The following is a 10722-nucleotide window of genomic DNA, read 5'->3' on the forward strand; positions in this document are numbered from 1 at the left end:
CTAGTGTGTAATGTCCTGCTGAAAACTTTCGTTAAGGGAAACCCATGAAGGTTGGGTTGGGGGGTTGGGGGGTTGGGGAGGTTGGGCTTGCTAGTAATTTAAGGGCTAGTTGTTTTAAATTACAGCCGACCAGGGCACTAAGTGAATAACCTCTTCACCTCAGCACTTTAAGAAGTTGTCAGGATTATTATGCTTTGTCATGAATCTTGAATCGCCGATTTCGGACAGTTATCGATTTAAAATGCTAAGAATCGAATGAATTGCGATTTCTATAGCGATTCTGTGATTTCATAAAATATACTCGTTAAATTATTACCAGTGGGAATTTATGGAGACCTTGAACAGTGATAGTGCCTCGCATCTCTCCTTCACGCACTCCATTCATCTCTGACACAGCTGATGTGTGATTACTCCTTAGTACTCCTAGTCAGTAATGCTAAAGTATAGCAGTTTTACTTTTCTGTAGTTTTTAAATGGCTCTCTGCATCTTACCAACTACATTAGCTGAGCAGTTGAAAGCTGCACATTTATTGCATAGACGGAGGAAATATGTAAGTGTCTAAAACATAGGCACAGTTCCACTGAATTATAAATATGTTTTAACAGTGTTGCTGAACTGAATGTATGAAGGAAACAGTTAAAATAACCGAAGCTTTAACAACAACCTTGAAATAAGAGGGCGAGGTTTATCTTAGAATCAGATGCATTAAAATAATGTTTGTTGCTTTAGCAAACAGACATCGGGTGCGTTTTATTTCAGTCATTCTTTTGGCAGTGGATAGGGAAAGTTAAATAGGCCTTCTATAGTATTTTATTTTATGAAAATTAGATGAAGACGTTTTCATACTGAAAGAGAAGTCTCGCACTCATAGGCAGGCTTTATCTGCAGCTTAACTGTATAAAAAGCAAAATGAACTGAAATGGAATAAATAAAAACAATTTATGAATGATGCAATGATTATTGGTATATCATTTATTGCAGTACAGGAACTATAAAGTTTATTTTCTAACTTATTCTGGGCAGAAAATGGAAATAATTGTTTGTAGTAGCTTAGGCTATATGCCTATAAAACAATCAAACAATTGCCATTAGGAAAAATTATAGCAAATGAGTGATTATCGACCGGTAGTGTATTTAATTTTCTTATAGCAAATTCAAAGTAATACATAAGAAAACGATTCCTTGTAAAATAATAATAACTATAATGCATACATAAAGTAACTGTACTTTACATTTCTGTTACTTCTGAAATAATGGGTACAAAATTGTGACAAAATGTTAGCCTATACATAATTCTTTTAAAGCTATTTTTTTTAAATCTTGGCTTGCATACATTTTCACATATGCCATGTCATGCCATAGCATCATTAAACTATCATCTAACAATGCAAAATGATTTCTTGTTCTGCTTGTTCTTTTTTCTTTCTCTAACCAATGGTTACCACTGTTTCCCGAATACAGTCGCATCTCCATCATCTCCTGCTGTCCATACGGTAATTTCTCTACTATGTGACAGAGAGTCACAGGTTATGATGCAATTGTTAGCCTATTTTTACAAAAAGTGGTGGAGGAATAACTTCTGCTTTTTAACCAGTAAGACATCTCTAAGATGGTGCTTATGTAAAAGATTGTATTTATTTGAAACTAAATGATGTTGGTAACATTTTCAATGTTGTCTTTCAATGTTCTTCTAGGAACCAGTAACAACACACTGGATTTGAGAAAGAACACTGCGTGCATTTTACTTGGATTTATTAACATATTTGAATTTAGTTCAATAGCATGGATCCTGAATAACAAATGAGAGTAAAACCTTCAACGAAATGTTCGTTTAGGCCCAGGTAAGAAGACACACTTTTTAAAGTTGAAATAGAAGACTTTATTTATTTGAAATGAATGTATTCATTTGAATGTCAAACTCAGGCAAAACGTCTTCCTCTAGGGGGCAGTAACACTGGAGACTCTTTGGAAGGCTTTGCATTTGATTTTTGAAAGTCAATACCATGACTTCTGCATCACTTTTGACAATGAAAACTACTGCAAAATGTTTCATAAGATATCTGCAACAAGACACAGCCTTTGTAGCTGAGATAAAAGATTGTATTTATTTGAAACTAAATGATGTGTTGGTTTAATTTTCAATAATATTTGTTCTATTATATATATAATAATATTTTGTTCTATTATAGTTATGTGGCTAAAACTACCATCAAAATGTTCTTTTAGAAACCAGTAACAACACACACCCTTTGAAGTTGAGATGGAATACTGTATGTTTTAAAAATGAGTGTGTTAATTCAAATTGAATTTAAATTATGCATCCTGATTTACATATGATAGTAAAAGATGGCTGTAAGAATTGTTCTTTGTACAAGTAACACGACACGCCCATTTAAATTTACATATGAAAATGTATCCATTCTAAATTAATTTATTTAAACTTCTGAATGTCAGGTCAAGTCAAGTGCAATATGTTCGTCTAGGGGGCGGTAAACTGCACAATCTTTGTAATGCTTTGCAAGCTTTTCTCAATCGGTACATTTCAATAACTTTTGTTGTGCTACAGTTCTGTGAATAAAACCAACTGCTAAATCTTCTTTTATGAACAAATAATAAAATAGACCCATTTGAATTGAGATTTATTATTTATACGTCACAAGTGCATTTAGATTGAATAATTGTGCTTTTTTTCTCTTCGTTTTGCACTTTGCAGATAGTTCCTTTTTTGCACTTTTACATTATAAGGTATATCAGTTATAATTCCTTAAGGCAGATTAAAACCAATAAAACACAATATGTGTTCTCTTCTACATTTGAAAACAATTAAAACACAGTATGTATCTTGTCATTGTGCTTAATTGTTAAAGAATTATTGAAGATTTCCGAGGCTGAATCTTTGACAAAATGTCAAACGTCGAACCAACTTTATATCGATGGTTTCAGGAAACACAGAACTATGTTGGTAACAACGGAATTTGCGACAATTTTGGCTAACGATGCTTTTGGGAAATGCACCTCTGTTATGGAGTGTGCAACTTTCATGATCCAGTCAAGTGATTTTTATTATTATTATTATTAATAATATTTTTTTTTTCTTGTTGAATGACTTGTTCTGCTTGAAAAAGTACTAAAATGGTTTGTGTGTCATTTCATGTTGATTTTAAAGGTAGATGAGATATATGAATATAATATACTTAAGTTCCATCTGCCTTGTCTTTCAGAACAGAAGTAGTGAGCAAAGTGTGCAATATGCAGACATTTTATGTAAAGGTCAAATGGAGCGATGCTTTTTCTCTGATACACCGCATGTGGAAGGGAATCTTACCAGCTCTGGTTATGTTGCATGATGATGCTTTGACATAGTTAGGCTGACAGTACCATTACTTATACCAGACTGTAGCAATGCAAACATAAGTTTAGAGGTAACAGGGGACTAATAGAGGCTTCTCCCTAGGAAATGGCTGTCAGCAGCCTGTCACCTGTTCCCTATCCCATCACCATCTAAACAGTGTACTTCTGCTAGGGACATATTCTCCGCTTGAGTGGAGTGTGATGAAGATCTAACCGAGTCATCAACCTCACTCGAATGATGTGATCTGTGAGATATCCTTTTGCACCTCCACCACAAAAGGGGCTCACACAATGGTCATCCACCAGCTACAAAATAAACAAGCAAATATCAGTCTGGTTGAGGGAGTTTTAGAACAGGAAAGTAATCATTTTGAGCTGTCAGATGAAATCATGTGTTTTTCTCTGATGGCTGATTAATATGAAAAGCATTACATAATGTATTTTAAGCAATAATATATGAGAGGCCATAATATATCGTTAACACAGTCGTGGCTAATGGATGTTGATAGGTGTGATAGGCTGATATGTATACAATGCATCACAATGCAGTTTTAAACTAGCATTCATTAATTGCATTGGTTAATGTTTGAGCAAATTTTGAAAAGTGTCAATTTCTGCACGACTATAGAAGCATATAAACACTTTTATAGCTTGTTGTTGTTATTGTTGTTAAAGCAAAAAGCTTAATAAATCATAATCATGAATAATAATTTTTACAATATTGATCAATGGTGTCACTTCTTGTTCACACATGAAGCCTATTGTATGTAGTGTTTTGTTGTCGTGCTTAATATTTGAAATATTGCAAGAAATTAATTCATATTATTCTTAAGTTTTATTTTTAGAACAATCTTAAAATATATATATATATATATATATATATATATATATATATATATATATATATATATATATATATATATATATATATATATATATATATATATATATATATACTTCAATTTATTCTTAATATAGATTCCTTTACCTGAACAAACACTGCCCACCAGTACATCTAAGTTTATACTATTTGTTATTATTTTTGTTCATGATATTGTGGGATTACACTTCAGTTCACATTTTCTTAAGATTCACAACCTAAATAATGGTCCTTTAAATTTGGGGATTTAATTCAGAAATGTTATTTAATGCTTGCTTGATAATGGCTGATTACAAAGTAGACTTTAACATGAACAGACTTTAACAGTTTAACATGAAGTGTCAATATAAAAAATATACTTTTGAAATAAAATCTCAACAAGGAAAGTGGTCCTTTACCGTTCAAAGTAATGTAGCTTACGTTTGATTTTCAATTTAGAGATCAATTATCCTGTTATCCTCTCGTTTAAATCCATGATTCTCAAACACATTCCTGGAGGACCCCCAACACATTTTGTACATTTTGCATTTTTCCTTTGTCTGACACACCCATTTCAGGTCTGTGAGTCTCTACTAATGAGCAGGTGACCTGAAGTAGGTTTGTTTGATTAAGGAGACATGCAAAATGTGCATTGTTGCTCCAGGAATGTGGTTGAGAACCAATGGATTCAATTATAAGATAAACACATGTAAGCACTATGGTAAAGTGAACACATAAGTGTGAGCAATCATCTATAAATAATCTATGACGATTTGAAAACAGGTTTGTCTGCATGGTGTATTCTGCTTTCCACAATGTTGGATGTGTAATCCAGTTTTTCAGTGACAGCTAGCCCAATCTATTTAAAAAAATAAAAATCACCCTGTCTACTTTGTAAATGCATGTACTATATGTGTTTAATTAAATTTTCCATGAATTAAGATGTGGTGACAGTGCTCTGTTTCAGTGACACTGAGCATTAAGCAAATTGACAGTACTCTAGCCCGATGGTGTTGATGGGGGACCGGGAGGCCAGTCATATTTTCAGGTGGAGCTGGTGGGGGGGTTACTCGATGCCAATCCTTTGGACATGCCCCTGCTGGACGTATGTCACAAAGAAAATATCTAGCACAACATCCATTTCATTGTAATTTTAAGTCAAGTCATAGCGCACGTGTCTGTGATAGTCTCACTTAATGAGCACAGAACTGTTTGCATTGATTTTTTTAGAAATTCTAGTGATCCTAATTAGATGAAACCTCTCTATATATAATATTGTTTATTTTAATAAATAAATTCACAGTTATGACCTGGGGTGAATAAGAAAGTAATCTAAAGGGGAACAATAATGAAACTTGAATTGTCAGCAGCAAATGACAGCAATTGGATGGTACAAATGGGTGGTATTTTAAGTCCTATTAATACAATTATAGCTATATATTTAATGATTGCCAGGCTCACATTTATCACAAGGACACTGAATGAGGTTATGTCAAACACTAGGCTCTGAAACTTTGACACTTCATTAAACGGTGTCCAACGGGTGCTCAATCGCAATACACGAGAGACTGTGTGATTTTATCAAAAGCCCTGGAAATTGAAGCCATCACTATAAAGTGTCTGGGAATTAAAACAGTTCAGCCAGCCAGGGAAATATACCTTTTACAACACAGATCTTAGATTTTTGTTAAAGGCATTATGCATTGAAGGAAAGGCATCCTATCATAAAATATATTATTGTGTATTTGTTTTTTTTTTTTGTTTTTTTTTGTTTTTTGAGCAATGGCCATTTCAGAAATGACTAGAAGAGACAACACTGTGATAATGCTGTTTCTAGTGTGAAAAATGTGCCTGAATGTTCATAGAACAGACTGTGATTTGAAAACTAGATTTATATCATAATTTGAAATATATCTGTTTGTTTGCCATGAATTTAAGCTCTCTCTCTCTCTCTCTCTCTCTCTCTCTCTATATATATATATATATGTGTGTGTGTGTGTGTGTGTGTGTGTGTGTGCATTTCTTGTGTGTTATCTTATTCTACATATCTTCCTAAAATGTGAAATCCTAATTAACCAATCTCCCTTGTAAAGTAAAACAAAAAAAGGCAATACTGTGGTCTAGCAGATAAAAATGAGCAGAAAACTAGCATAGCTTGTGCTGCTCCTCTAATTCTGAAGAGCTCAAGTCAAAACAAATTACACAAATGGAAAACAAGCCTTTTATTTACCTTTGCCCAGTGCCATAAGGGTCCATTTTAATGCGTCATAGTATGTCACTTGTCTTGGCAGGGAAGGTTACACTGTACTCCATTGATTTAACTACCTCAGCCAAATGAATAAAACCATAACCTAGGATATACATGTAAATTGAAATCAAGCAGGTGATGCATAAAACCACCATGCAGAACACAAATCGTCCCGTAGGCCCTTTGTGGGAGATGAGCCCATCTCTTCAGAACAATGACAAAGAAAATGTTTAAAATGTGAAGTATTAAATATATCATCCAAATAAAGGATCTCTGGAGATGCATATAGACGGTGGCAACAATTCAAGTTTGAAATATACATCAGAATATTTCGATTTATGGCTCATCACTAATTGCTGGCTTTTACTTATTATTTTATGGGGCGGAAAATTAATAACCTAATATGTTTTATCTGTCTGCCACTAAGGTCAGACACATTTGGGTCTTGGTTGCAGCCAGCTGCTTTGTGAATTTAGATTGCTTTTCTGAAATAAATAAACCAAGAAGAACGCCTTACAAGGCAATCCCCATTGAATTTGAACAAACTCCCTACCCTGCATATTAGACTTGAAGGAAAGAGCCAAGTCATAGTCAAATAACAGAATGTTGTTGTCTATTTGTATATTATGTGGTATATTGCATAATATGCTGTATTGTAATTATGATTTGACTGTACTTGTAAACAGACTTGTGACAATAAGCAACCAGAAGGCCTTCACATTTTCTTCATCGAAAAGTTAATGAATAAGCTCCAAGCTATATATATATATATATATATATATATATATATATATATATATATATATATATATGCAAACCCTGTGCTGTAGCTTTTGTATCCCATGTCTTCAAACGGGCTGTTGTTCTTTTTTAGTTTTGCAGGGCAATACCTTTGAGCCTTTCATGAGTAGCTATTCCTCTGGAGGCTGAGAGTTATCCCCAGACATTATATTGTCTGGGGAATTTAATTGTTCCATCTCCTTTGCCCCCAACCATCTTAAATAGATTGCTAAAACTGTTAATTTGATCAATACTTAATTTTTTTTCACCTGCCTCTTTTTTCTCTGTTAAGCAGTGATAAGCGATGGTAGGGTGACAGCTAGAGTGAATTGTCAGATTTTTTTCCCGCTCTCTGCAGGCCCTTCTGCCATTTGGAGTGATGTAATTTATACCACAGTAGTGGCTCTGCAATTACCCTGTCTATTGCTGTCGACAGTATCTCACTATCTTTTAAATGGATCCAGCTTGACTCGTCCAGCCAGGCAAACAGTACAAATGATGCCATTCCTCATGCTGCAAGTCCTAAAGAGATAAGTTCCTTAAAGAGTGGCCCATTTATCAGTTGATACAAGCAGGATACTTACAAGCCCACTCTATTGTTTAGCTGTTTTGACAGTCAGCCTTTTTCGTCTGGGAAGGCTGTCGGAATGGTGGTGGTGTGAAGATCCCTTTTTTTGTAATCATTCCACTGGGGGTGTCAGTAATGCAGCCTATTTGTTTCTTAAGGCTGGAGTGGATAGGACATCTCTGGCCCTGTTTGTTTTATTATTATTATTTTATTTTTTTCTGAGACTTGGGAAATCACACCTACTTCCTAAAATGACTGCTGAAACCCTTCAAAATTAAGGCCAAATAATCCCAAGGTTCATTTGTTCCTACATCACTCCTTGAATTGTGTTTAAAGATCACTAAAGCACTGTAATTTAAGCACTTAGACACACAGACCACCATTTATGTCTTCCCATTAACTTGATTATTACACTAATTAATTAAAGGGAGGAATTTCACAACCAGTTAACAATCAGATGGCTTTCTTTTAAGTGACAGCAATCATTTTAAAGTAGTGGCAGAAAACTAATCAAAGCTGGCATAGAAAAACTGCTTGTCCTTGAAGTATTACGGTTTAGTTAAAGAGGATTAAAATTTGCAGAGCATGTTTACTCTTTACTAACATCAGTATGTGAAGCAGTACTTATCTGAAAAGCAGACATTATGCCTGCATTGGTGGATTTTAATTTGTACTAATGGTAAAATGGTAAAGTAATTCAGTAATTTTCTATCTTTTATAGCTACAGGAAAATGTCCAGTGATACCTGTGAAGACTTCTTTGTGGCTTAATATTTACAGTATTTGAATAAACAATCACAGTTGTTAATAGAAAACGTGAATAGTTCCATTTTGAAAGAAAAGTATTTGGAGCTATTTCAGCCAGTTTAGGTTTCAGCAAAAGTGCATTTTCAGACTAATCGTGTTAGCTTTAAATCTCAATATAATTCATGTGCTCTCTATTCTGATAGTGTGGTCACAAACGTCTAACTAAAATACTAACATTAAATGCTTTGACTATCTGATCATAAATAAGATGAAATTCTATGCCTGTAATTAAACCAACTAAAAAAAAAAAAAAAAAAAAAAAAAAAACCTCTTCATAGCAACCACGTTATATTTTAATAGTACACCCATGAACATTAACAGTGTTCTTTAGTTCAAAATGGGGACAGCTGGTCATTTTATCAAATATTTCAGATACTCTGGGGAAATAATAGTATGTGTATTTTAAAATATATGTATTTTAAGTACTGTTCTTTTAAACTTTATATTCATTAAAGAATCTTGAAAATATTAAGGTTTCCACGAAGAAAGAAAGAAAGATATTGATAATAACATTGATAATGTTATTCTATTATCACTATACAAAATTACCATTACTAATACAAAAATCAGCATATCAGCATATTTCTGAATGATTTCTAAAAGATAATGCTAAATTTAAAAACTATTAACAGTAGAAAATGTATATTTAACATCAACAGATGTATCATCATTAAAATGTATAAAAATAGCGAAATTATTTTAAATTGTAATAATATTTCACAATATTAATGCTGTATTTTGATCAAATAAATGCATTAAGTGTTATTCAAAAACAACCAACCCCAGACTTTTGAACATTAATGTTCAATTTAGAACATGCGTGATTGAAATTTAATACATAAAATATTTTACAGTTGATACACTATAAAATAGGCTACAAAGTACTATATTAATATAAACTAATATTCCTTATTGATTTTTTTTACAGGTTTGTTACCTGTATTTAGAATTTTTCACTTTTGTATTTGCATTGTGTTTTAGGGTTAAAGGACGTATCCATAAAATTACTGGATAATGTTCTGGCAGAAAATTACCAGTATCTTTTTCTTATTTTGTTTTTATTTATTTATGTTTTTAACAGTGCAGAGATTGACAAAAACATTTACATATATTACATGTATGTTCAGCAATAGGTTAATGCAATAATATAAAACTTCCTTGAGAATAATTATTTAGAATCATTGACATTTAAAATAAGATGTAATATAAGGAAGTGCAACAAATGTTATTTTTCACATGATTTGTTGCATTGGACGAGGCTTTGTTGAAGATGTGTGACACCAATGGGGTTTGATCACATGCCTCTACTTCTGATTATCCACTTCAGACTGTTGATCAGTCATGACTGCCTATAGCACTACATGTTTTCCCAGCATTCTTCTAGCTTGACCTGCCTTCTTTATCCAGCCTACTCTCTTTATCCTTTTGCTCAACAAAACTCCTTGAGTTACTCTTCCGAGATGGTTTGTATTCCACTTCAAATTAAACTGTGGCCACGAGGCATTTAATCCCCAGATTAGGATATTTCTCATTGATAGCCTTTGATTCAGCTTGTCCCTGTTGTCTGCCGTCCTTTCATTGGGTTTTAAGATCTCTCTGAGCAAGAAAACTGAATTCTGTAGCCATCCATCAACAGAGTGCTGAAGTGGCCTCTCTCCATTATAGTTAATTGAGTTTGTCCCTCCATGTCATCGAATGGGCTTTCTTATCGTAGTCAACAGGGATGTGAGAGTAGACTACCTCTGCTCCAATCCCTTACTCTTAATCTCACATGTCAGTCTCGGCACTGGACTAATACGGCAAGCCACATTTGTAGCGCTTTGCAATAAATGTCCCTTTCCCTACTTAATATTCCGAAAAAGTAAAAGTATTTTGTTTGTATGGCTGTGGGTATTTGGCTGTTATATAAAGCAGTGACTAAAGCTTCCTACAATGTAATATGTTTTATATTCCATCTAAAACAGGGCTTGATGATTTTTATTTTATTTTATTTATTTTCTTGTCCCCAATCAGCACAAGTTGTAAAATGTGTGCAGAAAGCTTTGGGGGCCCAATGAGAATTACTCAAATTAAAAATAGTGTATGTATTTATCATAGAAAATGTGTTTC

Source organism: Carassius gibelio, chromosome B14 (assembly GCF_023724105.1).
Source record: "Carassius gibelio isolate Cgi1373 ecotype wild population from Czech Republic chromosome B14, carGib1.2-hapl.c, whole genome shotgun sequence".
Lineage (NCBI taxonomy): Eukaryota > Metazoa > Chordata > Actinopteri > Cypriniformes > Cyprinidae > Carassius > Carassius gibelio.